General features: G+C 44.4%; 1 long non-coding RNA gene across 1 annotated transcript in view; it reads left to right on the forward strand.

Annotated features, from left to right (window-relative positions):
• LOC134478483 (uncharacterized) overlaps positions 1–20,388 on the forward strand; it is a 30,821-nt gene extending 10,433 nt beyond the window's left edge. The window contains exons 2-3 of the long non-coding RNA XR_010051118.1: positions 17,874–17,986; positions 20,238–20,388. This is a non-coding gene — a long non-coding RNA (uncharacterized LOC134478483). The remainder of the gene's footprint in view (positions 1–17,873; positions 17,987–20,237) is intronic.
• Positions 20,389–21,397: the final 1,009 nt, after the last annotated feature.

The raw sequence follows: 21,397 nt of genomic DNA on the forward strand, positions 1-21,397 counted from the left end.
AGAGAAGCTGTCAAATCGGTTTGCAAAGAGCATGGACATCAGAAATGCTGAGGAAGTGCTGTCGTGGCAGGCAGCATCGCCGTGCCTTTTCCTGTAGAGGAGGCTTCCATAACTGTGCTGGTCACATCTGAAGCCCCACGTACCGAGTGGGGGGACTCAGTAGCGTCACCTCTGCCAGACTCCAGTGCTGAACACCTTCACTAGCCTGCTACTCACGCCTAGTCCTTCTGGCTTGTGGACAGTCGCCTCTCTGCAGTAGAGCAGGATTCTTGTGAGATTCATGTCCATCCAGTACTCCTCAAGCTTCATCCAGTACTCTTGGGAAAAATCCCTGCTACAGAACGTCAGCAAGACTTGGACTAATTTAGGGAAATGGCTGAGGGCTGAGTTTAGGAACCAAGGTCCTAGCAATCTATTTTTCATGTCTAATAGGAAAAATTTAAAACTATGTGTAATGCACTCCATATGTTTGTAGATTATTTTCATTCTTTTTTGGTATTTGTAGGCTATTTGTGATTTTTCATACTGTGCCTGAAACAACCTTACTCTGAAAGCAGGTGACATGAAAATAGAACTTCTAAGAAGACATTTCCTCCTGCCGCAATTTAACCCAGCAGCTGGGTTCAACTTGAAAGAGTCCTTTGATTTTAACTGAGCGAAGCTGTTTCCTAGAACCCCAAATTGAGATGTTGCAGTGGGGCGACTCCCCATAGCACACATGGAAACCACCTATCACTAACGTGCTCTCGAGTTGACTCAGCCCTGTCTGCATATTGGATTCATCTGGATACCTTTAACCACCACCCCCAAACCTCAAGCTGGAACTGACCAATTAAATCAGAATCCCTGGAATGGGACCCAGGCATCCACATTTTTAAAGCTTTCCAGGTGATTACGGTGTGTACTTAATGCCAAAAGCCACAGCTTTAAACCAGCATTTCTTGGTGGACTAGTTGCAAGTGGTTTCTCAAATAAACGTCAAATGTTTGCTACTGAGTTGAAACCTTGTAGTCTCACCTGCAGGGCCTGCTGCTCTCTTTACCCAAACCAACCTCTGCTGCGCATGGTATGTCTGATTCCCCCAGGGTCACGAGCACCGAAGGCGTTCGGTGTGCAGAGCAGGACTTTAGGTTTCCGGAGCTTGTTGGGCATCATTGTGAGGAGAGGGCTCTGCTGGAGCAGGTTGCTTCACAAAGACTCAAAATTGTGGCCTCTTCCCAAAATGTGGCAAAAAGGTTAGAACCAAAGTAAGAATCAGAATAATTGCTGTGGAATATTAAAATAGGCCTGATGATACCAGGAGTAAATATGTCCCCCTTGAAAACAAGACAGTGCTGTTATTCTGAGATACTGAGTTAGAATTTTGGGCAAACATGTAATATTTAACTTTTTTGATATGTAACAGGCTACAGGGTTTAGATCTAAAATATCCTGCCAAATTCTGGTGTGTTAGAGGTGGGGTTTCCAGAAGGAGACTGAGTCATGGGAACAATCAGCGGGTTCTTCCCTTGCTGAATGAAAGCTGCTAGAAGATGGCACCTGGTTGAGGTGGGACATACGCGGGACCTGGAAAAGGTGTGTCCCTGTCCTGGACTCCTCTCTGTCCTGCCTGCTGACTGCCGTAGGGTGAACAGTTGACCTCTGTGATCCACCTCCGTCATGGCACCTCTGCTTGGAGCCTAAACAAGGACTGAACCCAATAAAACTGAAAAGAAGGAAAGAAAGTACTCATGCCAATTCAGTTAGAAATGAAAAAGACAAAATCATGATGGGCAGTGCTTAAATCCAAAAGATTATTAGTAATCCACAAACCTGAACTCTAATAAATTGCAGATTCTAAAAGAAATGGACAGATTCCTAAACACATAAATTACCAAAATGGAATAAAGAAGATGTAAAAAGCCTGAACGGTTCAATAACAGGCAGTGAAACTGAGGCTGTAATAAAAACCTAAGAAAAGCCCAGGGGGGCTGGGGATTTAGCTCAGCGGCATAAGCACCTGTTTTGTAAGCAGGCGGTCATGAGTTCGATCCCCGGTACCGGAAAAAAGCAAAAGAAAAAAAAAAAAAAGAAAAGCCCAGGACCCAGTGGATTCACCACTTATAAGAACTTCGAGGAAGATCTAATGCCAACACTCCTCAAACTCTTTAATGAAATTGAATGGGAATACTGCCAAATTCATTCCTGGAAACTAGCATTACCTTGATTCTAAAACCAGACAAGGACTGTGTGAAAAAGAACAGGCCAATCTCTTTAATGACATAAATGCAGGAGTCCTCAGCAGGATACTGGCAAACAAAATGGAAAAAATCATTAATACGATCATATATCATGACCAAGTGGCTTCAACCCAGAGCAGTAAGAGTGGGTCAACCTACACAAATCAGTGATCATAGTACATCACACAAACAGAAGCAAGGATAAAAACCACATAATCCTCTCAGCAAATGCAGAATGGCATTTGAGAAAATTCATCTATTCACATTAAAAACCCTGAAGAAAATGAATATTGAAGGATCCTATCTCAAACTGATGGAAGCCGCTTATGACAAATGTCATAGTAAGTGAAGAAAAACTGAAAACGTTCCCTCTAACATCATAAGCAAGACAAAGAAGCCCACCCTCACCACTCTTGACCAGTACAGCACTCAAAACATTAGACCAGTCAGGCAAGAGGAAAAGAAAGGGAGATGTATAGGACAGAAAGAAATCAGTTACCATTACTTGCAGATGGCATGACCCTTTATGTAGGAGACCTAAATCATTGCATCAAAGACTCCTAGAATTAATAATCAAATTTGTCACTGTATCAGGATACAAAATCAACACAAAATTAATAGCATTCTTTGATAAACTAGTATGAGACAGAAATTAGGAAAGTATCATAATAGCACCATGAAAAGTTAAACACTTGGGAATTAACCTAATGAAAGAAGTAAAAGAACAACTCTGCAGTGAAAACTACAGTATTCTGACAAAGGAGATGGTAGAGGACATTAGAAAAGGGAAAGCTATCCCCTGTTCCTGGACAGGCAGAACCAATATTGTCTGAATGACACCCTACCAAAACTGATACACAGATTTAATGCACTCTTAGTCAAAATGCCAACAGCATTTTCCATAGAACTAGAAAAAGCAGTCCTAATAACTTATGGAACCCAAAGAGACCTAGAATAACAAAAGCAATCCTAGACAGCAAGAACAAAGGAGGAGGCGTCACAATCCCGGACTCCAAGTTACATTAGAAAGCTACGGAGATGGAAACTACATGGCACTGCACAAAAACAGACATGGACCAGGGGGACTGCATAGAGGGTGCAGGTGCAATCCAAGCCATGCTTAGCCATCCGATCGTTCACAGAGAGCCCAAAAACACATACTGGAGGAAAGAGACCCCCTTTAATAAATGTCACTGGGGAAACTGGCAATCCATATGCAGAGGACTGAGTTTAGACCCATATCTCTCACCATCTACTAAAATAAAATCAGAAATATAAGTGTTAGGAACTGTAAATCTGGTGTAAGATAAAGCGGGTAAACCTCTTGAAACATAGGCATAGGCAAGAACATTCTAAACACCAGGATGTGGCTCAGCGGCACAGCGCCTGCCTGGCAAGCGTAGTGTCCTGAATTTGATCCCTGATACCAAAACAAAACAAAACAAAACCTTTCTGAACAGAACCCTAGTTGTACAATAAATAATGTCAGGAATCAACAAATGAGATTATATCAAATTAAAAACATCTGCAGGGCAAAAGAAACAACCACAGAGTGAAGAGCTAAGCTACAGAATTGGAAAAATACTTGGTCAGCTATGCCTCAGAGAGAGAATTAAAATCTAGACCAGTGATGATTTAGAGATTTTGGTGATATAAACAGCTGTGACACACGTGCCATAGGTTCACCACCTCTGATTTGGGCTAAATAAAGAACCTAAAGTTAGATGCTCCCCCCAGATGAAAGGCCCAATATAAATGAACAACTGAAATGGATAGATACTTCTCAGGATGAGAAATGCAAATGGCTACAAACACATGAAGAAATGCTCAACATCTCTGGCCTTTAGAGAAATGCAAATTGAAAAGACATTGAGATCCCACTTTACACTACAGAGGGCTACATTACTGGGCATGGTGGTGCACGCCTGTAATCCTAGCCCTTCTGAGGCCAAGGCAGGAGGATCATTACAAATTTGAGACCACCCTGGGCTACAAAGTGAGCGTAAGGCCAGCTTGAACTGCATAGTGAAACCTTGTTTCAAAAGGACCAAAACAACAACAAAAACCCTCCATTGTCAGTGGGAGTGTAAACTAGAGTAACAACTATGGAAATTCCTCAAAAAACTAAAACTAGAAATTCCATTTGACTCAGCTGTGCTAGTGTAATAGCCATCTGGCTTAACAGGAACAAATTTAAAAGAACACATTCTGTTGTTTTAAGATCTATTAAGATTAGAATTTTAAGATGCCCTCGAAGACTAGCATAGATTTAAAAGCACTTTTCTTCTCTTATTCTGGTCTCTGAAGGAAATGAAATTTCCCTAAAAGCTACTGCCAGTCAGCTGGACCACAGCAGTGGTCACTGTGCTCTTTCAGTGTGGCTCAGGACAGCACTGATGCCCAGCAGAACCTGTAATGGGATCAGCGTAAGGCAAGTGGCAGTGAGGATTTAGCTGCCCCGTCTTAATATTTTCTATTCCTTTTTATAAATAGGAAAACAACAATATCCACCATAGTTATCTTCACAATAGTTGTCCATTCCAGCAGAAATAGCAAAATCAAGCCAATTAAAACCAATCAACATGGAATACTGAATAAAACAAAAGCAATCAGAACCAAACAGTGAGAACAATATTGGATCCCAAAAGCAATACAGAAGGAAACCCCCATATTTGCCACTCTGCATACTGTCATCCAACATGTTCACACTGACAGCCCCAGGCCTGCAAAGTGGACGCGGGGCACAGCTCGCCAGAAAGCCTGGCCGGTTGGCTTCTTGGTGGGTTCCTCCCAGTCCCCGCATGGCCGGTTCTTGGGAGGTGCTGGCCTTTCACTTCCTGGGCCTGCGTAGCTTGCCCATTTTTCCTATTCTGAAGTGAGGCAGGGCGAGTGCTGTTCACTGCAGGATGAGAGTAAGAAAGCAGACAAGGAGGAAAAAGCCAGCTCTGAGCTGTGTGCAGTTACAGGGCTCATGCACTGCGGACCCTGAAGGTGGTGGGCTCTAGGACGGGTCCTTTCCGGGCCTTATCTTCACTAGCCAATGACAGTGTATATATTTATCATAACCGTAGAGTGCAGAATAATTAATAATTAGCACAGGGTCTGCATTAGCACAGTGTCCATATAGTGAAATAAATGCTGCTTTCTCTTTGTGTGCAGAATAGGGTGAAGGTTAATTCGGCTGCTACAAAGGCTTGGTTCTCTGGAATCTGTTGGTTCTGTTATCCCTGTAGCCTAAGGATTTGGGGCTCAAGTGTGCTCATTTCCAGTTGTCTAGTCTAAGCTGATTTACAGTAACAGTGACTATGACTTTACTAACATGTTTACTGCTTTCTTTTTTTTTTATACCGGGGATCGAACTCACGACTTCGTGCTTGCCAGGCAGGCGCTTGTGTGCCTAACCTGTTTACTATGTCATGTGTGTAATCCCTGTCACGCCAGGTTGGGCTGCACTAATTTGCTGAGGTCTTAGATGGTTATTTGGAGTCATTTACCATGAGGTAACACGTAAGTTAAAGTGGAACATCTGCATTTATTTCCAAATACTGCTTGCAAGCAAATCTACAACACAACTATGGGGTGCTCCTTAAATGACCATCTGATGACACTTGCTGGAGGAGACACCATGAATCGTGACCAAGCCGACCCTTCGGTGGTCACTTCAGGCACCCCAGGTGGATGCCAGGCCCAAGCTCTAAAGGGATGGAGGGATGAGGCTGCCGTTCCGGAGAACTGGAAGCTTCCATGAAGGTGGCTGAGAAATGAGAAGGAGGATCCCTATTCCTGTCCAGTCTTTGCCCACTAGTGCCACCTGGAAGGCCACGTCTGCAGAGTTCCACAGCAGCCGTGGCAGGCCGGCGACCATTCGCTCCTGAAGGAAAGCACAGGCCCTCTGTCCCTGGACCTGTATGCTCAGAGGATCCAGGACAGGTGGCGTGTCCTCGTGGCCGCTCTCGGAGGGACACACTTGCTCCAAGGCCACGCGCGAGCCCTGTGAGTCATGCACTGGAACGAGGGTGGGCGGACGGCTCTGCAGGGACGGTGGGGAGGACTCAAGGACGCTGCCCTGAACAGCCTGGGCCACTGTCCTGCGGGGTCTGTCCGGTTACGCTAGGATGAGTGAGCCGGGGGAATCGTCACGGGGGAGAGTGGGTGCGCGGATTCCAAGCTGTCACCGTGCAGGGCCAGACGGACCTCCCGGTCGCTTCCTGTGGCTGCGCCCACCACACCCAGCAGCGGGGAGGCCCTCCCGGCGCCTTTCTGACGTGCAGAATTTTGAGTTTTAATGTCCCAAACTGATACTGAAAAAAGTATGCTTTTATATTTTTTGCTTTTACTATGAGTGGTGTTTAAAGTCTTTTCATGTTTTTGTTAGACTTCTGTATTTTTTTAAACTACCCATTTTTTTTTGACATTTTACTAAGATGTTGTTTTTTTACCAATCTGTTCGTAATATATATTTGCAAATGTTTGGCCATTTGTACTTTATCCTTCCTTATGGTGTTTAATAATTAAGATGAGCAGTCATTACAATTTATCCAAAAACATAAAGCATAGCTTCCTAAACAAGTGGGCCGGTTTTATCAGAAGCTAAAAACGTTTGCAAAATAGCTGCTCCAGATCTCCGTTGGGGAACCCACTGCTGAGCTGTGGGAAGAAGCAGGGCCCACGAGGAACCCCCAGAAATGCTGCAGCTCCTGCCCTGCTGTGACTGAGGCGTCACTGGGGTCCGAGGCGCGGAGGCTGCACACGCTGAGCAGAGGCCCGCCCGGGGAGGCAGCCTTGCAGGCTCAGCAGTGGAGACCCGGCCTTCCCTTCGCGGCGCTGGGCAGCAGAGAGGGGCGGATGCAGCCTGAGACAGATCCGCTCACCATGGGAGGAAATGAATAACGCGGTGCTCAGGTGAGTTCCCGGCTGTGCTCGCAAGCTGGAAGTAGATTGCTCCCGGGGCTCTGGCCCGCAGTGCGCCAGCAGCTCCTCCCCACTGGACAGAGGAAGAGGAAAGAGATTCGGAGTGTCCACCAGAGCTCCGGGTTACACAGCGATGAGGAGTCCAACGGGAGCCTCCAGGCTATGGACCTGTGTAGTAACCAACCACGATTAAACATTCCTTTTTAACTTAAAAAAATTAACCAAAATGCAAAGGGGACATTTTCAACAGTGAAAGCCATTTCTGGTACACGCTCAGTTTTTTTTTCTTCATATCTGCGACTGAGGTCCACAGGAGGTACAAGGAAGCAGATGTTTGGCAGCGCTCTTAGTCTCCTCTTAGGGTGCAGGTGATGACGCTTCCACAACGGCCTGAGCCCCCTCCAAGTCCCTTAGGAGCCTCTGGACAAAGAGCCCTTGTGGGTGTCTACTCTGGGCCCCTGGAGGGGCTCGACCGCCTTCCCTTTGTACCTTTACTTTCTTGCCTTTACCCCTTTAGATGAATTTGTACCCTACCTCTTCTCTAGGCACTTTCATTTGTCATCGCCATGGGACACAGTCCCGGGCTGTTGGCAACACCCCCCTAGTAGAAGAGAACTGTAAGGAACGCTGCGGTTCGGAACTGGCCTCTCCCCTGAAATTACCTCTGTGAAGACTGAGAGCTGAGGAGAAACGTGGGATTGAGTATTAACGGGGAGCTGGTCATGGTGGTGCATGCTTAATCCCAGCACTCAGGAGGCTGAAGCTGGAGGCTCGCCATGAGTCCAAGACCAGACTGAACTATAGAGCAAAACCTTGGAGGGAGGAGGAGGGAAAAGAAAAAATAAATTCCATAGGGAAATTCCCAAGCAGTGGGGAGCAGGTGCATCTTTTTTTTTTTTATCAGTACAGGGGATTGAACTCATGACCACGCGCTTGCAAGGCAGGCGCTTATGCCGCTGAGCTACATCCCCAGCCCCGAGATGTGCATCTTTTGAGTGATGTCACAGCCACGCAGAAGGAGACCAGAAGGGGCACAGGGAGGTCCTGGGGATGCCAGCTTCCTTTTCCTCTTCCCACAGGCCCAGCAGTGACATCTCTCCAGAGCACCAAGTCACCTGCTCTGTCCCCGAAATGGCCCTGGAAGGACTTTGGGTGGCAGCAGCTTTCTGTCCTAGAAATTTGTGTTTAACAACAACCTGGGATAAAAGTTTCCAAGATTTAAGAGCAAGCAGCGAGTGGGCTCCTCTGCTGCTCTCAGATCACAGGACAGGATCAGCCCATCCACCGGGGGCCACGGCCTGGGCTCACTCTGCTGAGTGATGTCTGGGCAAGTCCAGCATGGTACAAAACTGTGCACCCTGCCCCAGGCCCTTGGAACAGTCTCACTTTAACTGATAAATAATTTGTAGAGCCTAATGAGACAAAAACTCATGAGTGGAAATTTCACAGATAAAACCTAGAATTTTCATAGAAAAAAACCATATACCCCACTCTATTACTGGAATATCCTTAGGAATTGCATAAAAAGTATTTAGAAATTTTAGCTGAAATATAAGTCTCTGTTTCAAAAGGAAACAACACAAAAAGACCTGGAAAGAACACATTTTTTTCCCTTATAAAATTAAATTTATTGCTTTTTAGTGCTTTTAGATTTTTTTTTTTAAAGGGCATTTTTTAAGCTGATAAAGTAATGGTTCACCAGCTGGAGGCGTCAGCATCTGCCTGTCTTCCAGCTTGTCAGGAGGCTGAGCCTGGTGCAGTGTGTGAGCCTGGGCATTGGAGGCCAGCCTGGGCCACGTGGAGGGAGGGGAGGAAGGTGAGGGAGGGGTGCCAGTCAGCCTGGGGTTCCTTTGCTCCGTTCAGGTGGAAATGACGAACCTACAAACTGCAGCTCTGCTATGCATCCTGATGTCGCTGGATGATACTAGCTAGTGCTGGCTACCTGCAGTCGACACAGACTCCTGCTTTATTTTATTAGATTTTTTCAAGTGTTTTTTAAAATACCAAATAATGTTACCCACTTTCTGGTTATGTCTTTTGATGTACATGTGCCTTCATTTCTGTTATTTCAGGAGTCGAAATATTCAGGTCCTAAAATATGCTGATATTTAGATCTGGTGTACAACGTTCAGCACAGTATACTCCCCCCAGCTGCAGGAGCTCTCTGCTCCATATCCTTGCCAACACTTGGAATTGCTGGTCTTTAATTTTCGCAGTTCAGGAAGCAGTGTCTTATTAGGAGTTGAAGCTACATTTACATGCCTGTCAGTTAAATGGTTTGTATTGTGAGGCAAATAGCTTAAAAGTGTACCCTATGATCTGTTGCATTTAGGTCTACAGAAGAGAATCTGTAGAGAAATGTATGCAGTATATAATTTGCCCAAATTAGTTTTCATTGGGGGAAAAGAGTCCTAAAATATCACCAAAGCAGCTTTCTCATCAGTTGAAAAGTCCTTCAAAAGGACAACTGTGGGAAGCTACGGCTTGTGGTGGTGGAAAAGAGAAGCCCCCTCCATTCTCGGAGGGAATAACTTTAAAAATGCTTAAAGGATTAAGTTTACTTGGTGCACTTCAAAATTAAACTTTTCAATTTTAGCATTGTTACATCTGAAATAAATCTATGTGATATTCTAAAAAAAGAGGATGCTATTTGGATCCCTTTTATAAATCGAGAGTTGAGGTTCTATACCCATTTTTCTACTAGATTTTCTGTCTTTCCCTTATTGAATTGTAGGACTTCTTTACATACTCTGGGTGGGAGTCCTTTGCCAGGTATGTGTGTCGTATGTATCTACTCCCATGCTGGCTGGCCTCTTCACTTTCTTAGTGGTTTCTTTTGATAAACAGAAATTCTTAAATATAATCCAGTTTATTGGTCTCATTATGGTTGCTGCTTTTTGCCATCTGCTTGAGAAATCTTCCCATACTCAAGGTCATCAATATCATTTGTCTTATGAAAGTTTATTTAATATTCATATTTAAAACTACATTCTTTCTGACACTGATTTTTGTGGGTAGTATAAGGTATGCTTCAACATACATTGAAATGTCACCCTGAATCCCATATACATACAGTTAATTCATATTACTCAAAAGATGTTTAAAAGCATTGAAATGTTTTCAAATAAAAGCTAAGTTCCCAGTTTAAAAAAGTTTGTTCTTGCATACGGCTATCACAATGACCCAGTGCTGTTAACTTTTTTTTAAAATTTTATTTAAGGAGAAAAAGAAAAAAAAAAGCAGAAAAAGGGTACAAGTTATACAGAATTCCAGAAAAAAAAAGCAGTAGGAAGTCACTAGTTAATAGATTACATATTGTTATCTTAGAAATATTTGTTCAAGTTACAAAATTAAAGCATAGTAAGTGGACATTCAAACAGTGAGACTGCAAACAGTTCTGTTCTATGATCCAACAAAACTCAGATGGTTATCTATCTTATACACTTAAATATACATGCAGTTATACCATTTAGAGCACTTTCTTTTCCTCTCTTTTGTACAATGACAATTACACATTTTGGGTTTTATTATTCCCACAGTTCTTATTACTTTTTTTTGAAGAGATTAAAACCGAATGTGACATAACAGAATAGAGTCAGTCACATCAAAAGGATGGACTTAATATATAATATAAAAACATAATACAAGGTGATCAACTATGGTTACCATGATGCCTCTTGCTATCTTAAAAATAATTGCCTATATCATCAGTTATAATAAAATTGAACAAAACAATAAAGAACAAAACCAATAAAACCAAAACATTAGAGACATTACAGGTCTTCAGAAGAAGATAATAGTCAACCAGAATGGGCGTCATAATGAATCTTATTATCTTCACAGTTGTTGCCTATACTTTTGAACTTGGTACTATCCAGCAAAACAGAATAGAGGAAAATCAGTCAAAACAAGATGGTGAGAGCAATGCAGGGTTTCAAATCAAGTTAGTAGGAAATCAAAGTGGGTTACTATAGTATGTCCTATTTTTAATTTATTTTTCCCTTAATTAAAAGGATAAAAATATAAAAGTAAATAATAAAATGGAAATTGAGCAGTTAATATCATCAAACCGGAATGAGTGTGTTATTACATCTTGTCATCTTCAGAGTGGCTGCCTCTACTCTTAGAGTCAGTATTATCAAGCATACCAAATTCGAATAAGATCAGTCAAGGTAAAACAGCAGTTTAACAAACCAGCTTGAAATAAGATCAGTCATAGTAAGACAATGTAAGTTATACCAGGCTTCAGTTTAAGTTAATAGGAAATTAAGGATAGTTACCGTGATATAGCTTGCTATTTTGGGGATATCCATCTACTCAAATCTAGTATGAGTAGACTGACTTGAACAAAATAAAATCAAACTAAGCAGAACAATAAGATTACTGTGGCTTTTAAATCCTGATACACTATTAACAATGTCCTCTGCCTTCCTTTTTTAGGCAATTCCTCACCTTTCCCTTTCTCAGGATGCTTTGTATATTTTGGGTCCCACTACTCCTTTAGTTTTTAGATTAAAGGGGCAACTGTGTTATCTATCTGAGTGGTGCTGAGCCTTTTTACCCCTGAGCTTGATCTTGAGCTGTACTCTTTTACTTACTAAAGCCACAAGGTTTTCTTTCCTTCTAGCTTTGTAGTTCTACACTGCACAAAAGTGTCATAATTTTCCAACCTATGTGCGGCTGCTCGACGAGCTGTCCCTATTTCTCTCTGGTTCCCTGTCATTTAGAGCTCTGTTTTCTCATTTTGACTTTCACTTTATTAACCTTCTTTCAGGTTGAGTATATTTCCTATCCAGAGCATCTCGATGGATCCTGCCCCCTAATCTACTCTGCCTGTGTTTCTTTTTGTTAGAGTATCTAGGCTATCTATGTTAAAAATTAGGGGCTGGGGATTTAGCTCAGCGGCATAAGCACCTGCCTTGCAAGCAGGCGGTCGTGAGTTTGATCCCTGGTACCAATAAAAAGGAAAAAGACAAAAAAAAATTATAGCCTTTCTTTGCCTTAACTCTGCTATTCTACTTTTCTGCTATTATTTGTCCATTTTTCTCCTTCATTTCACTGTCCTCCCTGTCCTCCCCTCTCTGCCACTGTTGCTGGAATCCTGGTATTCTCTCTCTCTCTCTCTCTCTCTCTCTCTCTCTCTCTCTCTCTCTCTCTCTTTCTCTAGAATATCCTTCAGTATTTTCTGTAGGATTGGGTTGGTAGCCATGAACTCTCATAGTTCCTCTGTCTTGGAAATACCTTGTTTCTCCATTAATTTTGAGAGAGAGATTTTCAGGGTACATTAATCTTGGTTGGAGGTTATTTTCTTTCAGGGCTTGGACTATCCCCCCCCCCATCTCTTCTCGAGTTAATAGTTGTGTTGATAAGTCTGTTGTTATTTTGATGATTTGTCCTTTGTAGGTGATCTGCTTCTTTTCTCTGGCCATTTTTAATATTCTGTTCTTGTGTTGGATTTCTGGGATCTTGATTATTATATGTCTGGGTGTAGATCTGTTTTGGTTGTAGTTGGCTGGAGTTCTGTATGCCTCATTTATCTGGATATCATTTTTTTCCTATGCTTGGGGAGTTTTCCTTAATTATTTCTGTGAATAGTCTTTGTAATTCATTTGTGGTTACTCCTGCTTCTTCGCTTACATTTTTTATTCTTAAGTTATAGATCCTCTTGTCATCTTCTAGCCTTTGAATTGTTATTTCTTGGTTCCTTGTTATTTTTAATAGGCCTTTTCTTTCACAATCACACATTGTAAAATTCAAGTTTCGAAAGGCTAACTTTTATTTCTGTCAAGGCATTTTGCCAGCTTTCAATGGAGTTTTTAGTTTTCTGGTAGTGTCTTTGGATCTGTTTCATGTATTCTAGATTTAGTTTATATTCTTCACCAAAGGTTTCTCTTCCTTTTCTGGGTTCCTCCCTTCTTCCCTCTGTGTTTTCTTGAGAGGGGCTTAGCATTTCTTTAATTAACCTTTTTATTTCTTGTCTCACTTGGGTTAGAATTTCAGTTTTAAGTTCATCTATGAAGTCATGAATGTATTTCTTTATGTCTGCTGTTGTGGCTAACACTGCATGATTGCTGGACTGGTTCTCTTCTGTACTTACCTCCCCTGGGCTCATATTCCCAGGGTCAGCAGCTGGAGGTTTTGTGTTATCGTTTGCTCTTGTCATGTTTCTGGTTTCTTTCAGACAGGTGTGTGGAGGAGGTCTCAGGCCATCTCTGTATTTCTTATGGTTTTTCTAAAGTGTGCTGGCTGGGGGCTTGCTGCTCTCTCCAGCTTGCTGATATCTGAGGTGGTGCACAGGGATGCTGCAGGTTGACACCTCCCCTCTGAGGCAGTCAACCTGCGACTGCCTTCAGCACTTTACCCTGTGCTGTGGCGGATGTCACAGGTTGGAAACAATTTCATCCCTGGCTATTGGTTCCCGACATGCGGCGTGGTTCAGCCCAAGTTGCTCCCACCAATCCTCTCTGGGCCAGGGATGGTTGACTGATGCCACCACGGTGCCAGGCTCTGCCCTGTCCCAAGATGTCTTCCAGTCAGCCTCCCATGGTGCAGACCCAATTTCCAGCACTCACTGAGAGCTGATAGAGCTCTCTACCTTGGCTCCACTCCACACTGCGCCGTGTCCTCCGCCCAGGGCCCGGGACTCACCAACTCCCGTTATCAGCAGCCGCGGCTTTGGCACCACCTTGAATCATCTGTCTCCATGGTGCGCCCAGGACAGCACGGAACAGGTCTCAGTGAGCGTGTCTGGCTTCAGCCCTCCACCCGCACTTTTCCTTCCTCTTCCTAATCTTATTTTTCTTTCAGTTTCCTCCTGGGTTAGTGAGAATCGTTCTCCAATCATCTGGCCCTTTCCATGTTGTTAGAGTCTAGCATCTGGGCTGTTTTCCACGGAGAGGTTCTCCAGCTTCCTAGCAAGCCGCCACTTTTCTTCCCTTCTCCAGTGCTGTTAGCTTTTAAATGCTAGTATCTTTTGGGGGTGGGTGCTGGGGAGTAAACCCAGGACCGTCATGCTGAGCTATTTCTCTGGCCCTTTTCTTACTTTTTTACCCTGAAACAGGTCTTGCAAAGTCATCCAGGCTTGGCTTGAACTTTCAGTCCTTTCCCCCAGCTTCCCAGAGTGCTGGCTGTGCTGCCACACCTGGCTCTAAATGTGTGTTTGTTAGGACGCCCTTTGCCACAGCCCCCATGCCCACGTAGGCTGCTCTGCTCTGGGGCTGGTCTGTTCCGTTGGTCTACTTTCTGTGCCTGTTCAAACAGTACTGCCTCAGTTCCTGTCACTCTGTAGTGAGTCTCTCTTTCTAAAATGTAGCTTCTTTTATTCTGCTCTTTAATAACATGTTGGTTTTTCTTGGCCCTTCGTATCTCCTACATTTAGAATCAGATTGTCAGTTTCTCTTTTTCAAAACCCTGTAGAGATATTCATTTTGCTCAGTTGGATGTATTTGTTTAGTATTGGTTTTTAACTGGCTTTTGTCAGTCTTCTAGTCTTTGTGATTTCTGTTTTGATAATTTCCCTATAATAAAACTTCATCAATTACTATCAGAAAGCAAGGACAATATTTTATATGCTCTTTTAAATATTAAACATGTCCTGCAGAAAGGACCTTTCAGAAAGGTTGATGACTAGTGATTATGACACGTGTTAATATAACCATGCCCTCAAGATTGGGGGACCTTGGGCTGGGGATTTAGCTCAGGGGCACAATACCTGCCTGGCAAGTGCGAGGTTATCCTAAGATTGATTCCCTGTACAAAAAAACAAATATTGGGGAGCCAATCTGTGTCTCATGGGAACATTCAGGTCCTGGGAGGAACAGATGGAGTTTGTATTTTTCTCTGCAGAAACGAACTGTGCCAGCATCTCTAAACCTGAGGGGTCTATAGATGTATTTGCAATGAGCCCACATTTCTTAAAAATATTTTTAAATCTAAGATGACAATATGTAATCTATTAACTAGTGATTTCTTACTGTTTATTTTTTTTTAAATTCTGTATTACTTGTACTCTTTTACTGTTTTGGTTTTTTTTCTTTAAATAAAATTTAAAAAATATTTTTAAATAATATATTTTAGATGGCAATTCACAAGCATATTCTAAACCTTCTAACATTTTAAAATTTTGGATGACAGTCTTTAAAAATGGGATAAGCGTACCTTACACCTTCTAGATGACCTTTCAAAAATAACCAAGCCACGTGATTTGTACACCCAGAATCTCAATAAGGAAAGCCAGCCAGTGATGCATCAGTGCCTGCATGTTTCCGAGGCAGTGCCACGACTCCTCTGGGCCCCGGGAGCCTCACCTGACCTGGCTGATGTGAAATAGCTGGCTGAGGGCTTTACGTGGCCTTGTATGATAGGTCAGTAAGCTAGAGTCACCCACTGGCCTCTGATAGCTCACATCATTATCACTGTGAATCTGAAGATAGCTTAACATGCTAAAGCAAATACACTTTTATAAAAAGCTGTTACCATAGTGCAAATTTATTGGTATGAACAAATGTCAATTTCATCTTACAATGAGTGTGCTATTCTGAGACTCAGTTCAACAACCAGTCTACGACACAGGGAGGAAGCTGCACCCCTGCACGGCACCATGGTGCAATGGGTTGTTCTTTGTCCACTAGACCACCGACCACAGGGGTGGCTTCTCATGGAGTCTGACTGCTGGCTCATTATTCAGGGACGGAGGCTTGGAAGTGCCACGACCCACGCAGCTCTTGAGCTTCCTGGGGTGAAGGACTGTGAAAGGATGACAAAATGAAGCGGCAAAAGCTGGGGTCAGGTGCAGCCCTTACTCTCCTGATGGGAGGGAAGGACCTGCTCAACCACTGTAGAACGCCTGTTATACACTCAGAAGGAGGATGTCAATTTCTTTTTTTTTTTAATTTTATTTAAGGAGAAAAAAAAGCAGAGTAAGGGTACAAGTTATACAGATTTACAGAAAGAAATAAACAGTAGGAAATCACTGAGGATATCAATTTCAACCCACTGCCCAGCAACTTGTTTGCCTGGCTGGCCTGGGCCCCCTGCCTTCCTGAAGCTGGAACAGCTGGTTTAGGTGACTTGCTTTGGGCTCTGTTATCAGGGCTGGCCTTGCTTTAACATGTAATCAATCTCCAGCTTCCACAGCTCCCTACACAGAAGCATCTTTCTTCAGCGAAACTGCCCTGCACCTAACACAAAGGGTGATGCTACCATCTTAGTTGGAGTAGTCAGTGTGCAGTGGGGCTTTGCATCTACCAGTTACACAGAGAGATGCTTAAGTTGGGGAGAGGCCTCAGCTCAGGCAGTAGCGTATTAGAGACATTTTGGAATACAGGGCTGGGCGAAGCTCAGAGGTAGAAATCCATGTTGCATTTCCAATGCAGTGAAATGAACTTGAAAGGAAGTTACTCGGTCACCCTCCAGGCCATGGGCTGCCTCCTGGGCTCAGTACAAATAGTTGGAGGACTGATGTGGTCCTTGGCTGTTGCTGACAAGCTGGGGTTTGATGTGGTGGGAAGCAGAGGCTCCCGAGGCATCATCAGGCTGGGGCAGAAGTGTGCGATGCTGAGCTGCGTTTGCCGTGTTCTTAGCTCTGCTGAGGCTGCATGGCAGGCATGACCTGGTCCCCAGAGCAGCAGGAAGGTGCTTGCTCTTCTTAACCTGAACTTTGGGGTTTTAGTGGAGTTGTTTTAGAGGAAATGTTCTGTGAGCAGGGGTGAATCTGTGTGAGAAAAAGTCAGAGCTGGGAGAAGGGCAGGGTCTTTCACCCTGTCTGGAGACCAGAAATCCGAAAGGATACTGGCCGAGGTCTCCATGAGCTCTTCTGTGGCGGAAACTAACAGCTCAGGGCCTCACCGCACATCCCTGGGCTTATGGAAGTGAAAAGGCAAACTAATTATGATGTCTGCCGTTAGTTCCTGGTCAGGAGATTTTTGTCTTTCCTTTTTAGTCAGAGAAAATGAGAAGGGAGAAGGAAGAGGTGGCCGTCAAGGCCATTAATTATTAAAACACCATTAGGGCACAGCGGGCTGTAAGTTGGAGTTAAATTACCATCTTCAGTGTTCCAATTGCTGTCTGGCTGTGTAAGTGCTCTCGCTCATACTTAACTAGAAAAGTTGATGTAGGAACTTCAGACTTGCATTTGGCCCTCCTTCCACTCCTTACCTAGAAGTACAAATGCACAGTGAATACATGAAAGGTTCCACACTGCTGGCCACTAGAGAAGTGTAAATTAAAACAGATTCCACCTTACTCCAAAAAGAATGGCTATCATAAAAAATTTAAATAGCAAAAAAAGGTGACAGACTTGGGGGAAGAGAGGAGCCTTCTATATTTTGGTGGGAATGTATTTTGGTGTGAAAATTAGTATAGAGATTCCACAAAAAGCTAAACATAGAAATTCCATTCAACCCAGCTTTTCACCTTGTAGGTATCTTCATGAAAGAGTTAAAATGTCACTGGGTGTGGTGGTACAGGCCCGTACTCTTGGTATTTGGGAGGCTGAGGCAGAAGATTATCATGAATTTAAAGCCAGCCTGTACTACATAGTGACACCCTGTCTCAAAAAAAAAAAAAAAACAAAAAATATATTACAGTAATAATGCACACCCATGTTTATAGCAACACAACTCACAAGAGCTAAACTTTGGAAGCAGCCTGTGTGTCCATCCACAGATGAATGGATAAAGAAAATGTGGTGTTCACATACTGTGGAGTGCTACTCTGTCCTAAAGATAAACTTGTCATTTGTAGGAAATGGATGCCATTCGAGATCATGATGTTAAATGAGATAAGTCGGACACAGGGAGTTAAATATTATTTAATATCTCTTATATGAAAAATACAAATGAAGAGCAAAATAAAGGGTAAGTAATACCTTACCCTTTCTTGTAAGACACTCTTTCTTGTGGGAAGGGGTTCAAATGGGAAGAGGGAGGGAGAGGAGGAAAGATGAATCAAGGAATTAAGATGTGCTGTGCACATGTACCAAGGAAGGTGTCTTACTGTTCACTTGTTACTGACACAAAATACCCAACACCCAAAGTTAAAGGAAGAAAGGTTTATTTAGCTCACAGTTTGTAGAGGTTTCAGTCCACAATGGGCTGCACCTAATGCGGGGTGGCACATGCAGAGGGACAACCATCCAGGGCAGCAGAAGACGCACCAGCAACAAGCAAAGAAGCCTCTTTCTGTCTCTTTTATCTCATCCAGACTCCCAGGCTTAGGATGGTGCCTGACCAGTCAGTGAACTGATTTAGCAATCTCACGCTTTTAAACCCAACATCATACTCCAGCTCCAAAAAGCCCCATGAGGGCATGAGGCTTTGGGGGACATCTAGACACAGCCATAACAATGTGCTCATTATGTACTGCAAATATGCACTAATAAAAATTGGTAAAACAGCCATTTCAATTTCACAAGAACAAGGAATGTGCCTGATTTAGTTTGGATCTAGAATGTTTCCTGAAGACCCAAAGCCTGAGTCCCCAGCTTGGCACTGTGGGCGAGGTGCTGGAGCCTGTAAGAGGTGGGACTTAGGGAGTTTCCGGTCACTGAGGGGATTCATTCGTTGTCCTGGACAGGAACGTTAGGACCCCAGGTCCTTCCTGTGTCTTGCTTCCCATCCTGCATGAGGTGAGTGGCTTCCTCCACCGTGTGGCACAATGCCCAGAGCTTCCGCGGCCCACCAAACAGGGTCACGTGGCCATGGATCACTACCTTGGAAACCACAAAGCTGATGAACATAGTATCTCTTCACTGCTGGATTCCTCGGGCTTAAAAATGCCTGACACAAACCTGGTTCTCAGTAAATACCAGTCAGTAAACACACTACATTTACTTCCTTGAAACTTCTAAGATAAAAACAGTAACAGCTTCTCATGAATATTAACTTCTGATAGGCTTTGTACCAGGTTCCCTTGCAATGTGTGTTTATGCCAGAGGGCACGGTACCACATCCTCAGCCCTTTTAATTTTATTTTGAAATAAAGTCCATGTTGCCCGGGACTTCCCTTGAACTTGCAACCCTCCTGCCTCAGCCTTCTCTGTACCTAAAAGTACAGATGTAAGCTGCTGCCCCAGCTATACAGAGTATTTATTTTAAAGCAATTACTCATTTACATTAAAGAAAACAATTTTAAAAAAACAGCACAGGGGTGCTGCAGTAAACTTGCTGTTAGAGATGGGGTCTGTTCAGAAGAGGGGGCTCACTGGGGGTTTGACTTAGAAGGGTTTATGTCCTCCCCAGCCCCTTCTCTCTGTCTGCTTCCTGGCCACCATGAGGTGAGCAGCTCTCTTGCAACAGACCTCCCCATGTTCTTCCTGCCCTGCAACCAGCTGACCATGGACCCTCTACAACCTGAGAGCCAAACTATGCCTCTCCTCCTTTAAGGTGTGGGTGTTGGATATTGTGTGTCAGTGACCAGAGGAGTGGCCAGGACACAGAGTTCTAGTGGAGCAGACCTTGAATTTGGATTCTGAGTGGGTGACTAGAGACGCAGGCAGGCTGGGTCTGAAGCTGAGGGGAGTGTGCTTGCCTAGTTTGTCTGAGCTCCTGGTTTGATCCCCAGCACCAGAAAACAACAAAAACAAAAAAGCACACACACACAGGCAAAAAGCAGTGCCTGTGCGCTGTTTATGTCTTCCATCCCACAGACCAGGTGGGTCTGTTACTCCAGGCTTTGCAAGCTTAGCCCAAATGTGCAGAGTGGGTAAAAGAAACAAGGTAGCGAGACAGGCCGTCTGTCCTGATCCCAGCACCGTGGCCTTTGGCGGCTCCTAGGCAAAACCCTCCTGACTGCTCGCTTCAGAGGAGCTTCCAGTGCTGTGGTCTTACCCTGTCACAGGCCTGCTGAGAAGATGGCCAGCATCCTCTTGGCATCCTGGCTGAGGGATGAGGTGCTGCCCAGGGCAGCTCATGGGTAGGCAGGGAGAAGACAGTGTCATGGCTTGTATCTGGATGTCCCCCAACGCCTCAGGGAGTCATAGGCAGGGGGTTTGAAGGTGGCCGATTGGGGTGTCATGCTGGGGTTAAGGGTGTCTGATCCACATTGCTTAGAGCCTGGGTGGAATATATAAAGGGACAAAGGGAAGGCTCTCATTTCTGCCCCTCACAGTGCTGTGGCTTGCTGCCTGCTGCCTGCCTCGCCATGGACTGATTCTCCTCTGTGATGCCCCTCTGCCATGCTGCCCTGCCTTGGATTCAGCCAACTGTGGACTAGAATCTCCTTGAACTGTGAACTAAATAAACCTTTCCTCCCTTACCTAGTTGGTGTCGGGTATTTTGTATTAGCAACTAGAAATTAATACACAGTGTGAAATCTACTCACTGGGAAGGAGAGTACCAGTCTGAAGAAGGAGCATCTTTTCCTTGTGGGGATCTGGATCTGTCACCTACTGTCCTGGTCATTTTCTTCATCAGTGGGACACAGTCCCCAGCACCCAGCACCCACAACTTAAAGGAGAAATTTAGTTTGGCTCATGGGTTTTAGAGGATTCAGTCCGCGGTTCTCTAACTGCAAGACAGGCAGGGCCTGGTGGAGGAAAGCGCCTCACTTCACAGTGGCCAGGAAGTAGAGAGGGACAGGAGGAGCTGGGCGGGGGACTCTGTAAACCTTGCCGGTGACCTGGCCCTTCCTCCCAGACTCCACTCCTACCATCCCATTCAGCTCGGAGCTGTGCTGTGGATGAATCCACGGCTGAATGTGGTGCCTCTGTGGTTGTCACCTTCCAAAGCCCCGAGACTTTGGAGGACCTTGTGGAACTAAACCGTAACACCTGCGGAGATCAGCACCACTTAGTAGCCCTGACAGAAGCCTCAGGCAAATAGAGAAAACAGGTGGGGGTAAGGACAGGTCAGCCACAGGCATGGCCGGGTCTCTGCGGCGGCCCCAGCTCCGTGAGCAGCACACGCTGGCTCGGAGGATGCAGCTGGCTGGTGAGTCCCGAGGTGTCTGAGAGCAGGCCCCGCGCTGCCTGCCTGGCTGCCCTTCCACACAGCCCGCGGAGCCGCCTCCTATTCTTCCCTCCCCGTGCAGCGCTGACCCAGGAGAGCCTCATTAGCACGAGTGTAAATTAAGACTTCTCTGGCTCTAACATTCCATAATTATACTGACTCAGTACAAACTCATTAATTCAGACCACTTCCTCCAAATTTCCAATTATTTCATTTAGACTCAGCGGACGTTTATTTTACTCAGCAAAATTTTATTACAGATGGCTCAAATTAAAAAGAGGGGAAGCAGAAGTATTTCAAATATTTAAGGGAACAAAATGT

Source organism: Cavia porcellus, unplaced genomic scaffold, assembly GCF_034190915.1.
Source record: "Cavia porcellus strain 051 isolate PalLab524CR breed Dunkin Hartley unplaced genomic scaffold, mCavPor4.1 scaffold_13, whole genome shotgun sequence".
Taxonomy (NCBI): Eukaryota; Metazoa; Chordata; class Mammalia; order Rodentia; family Caviidae; genus Cavia; species Cavia porcellus.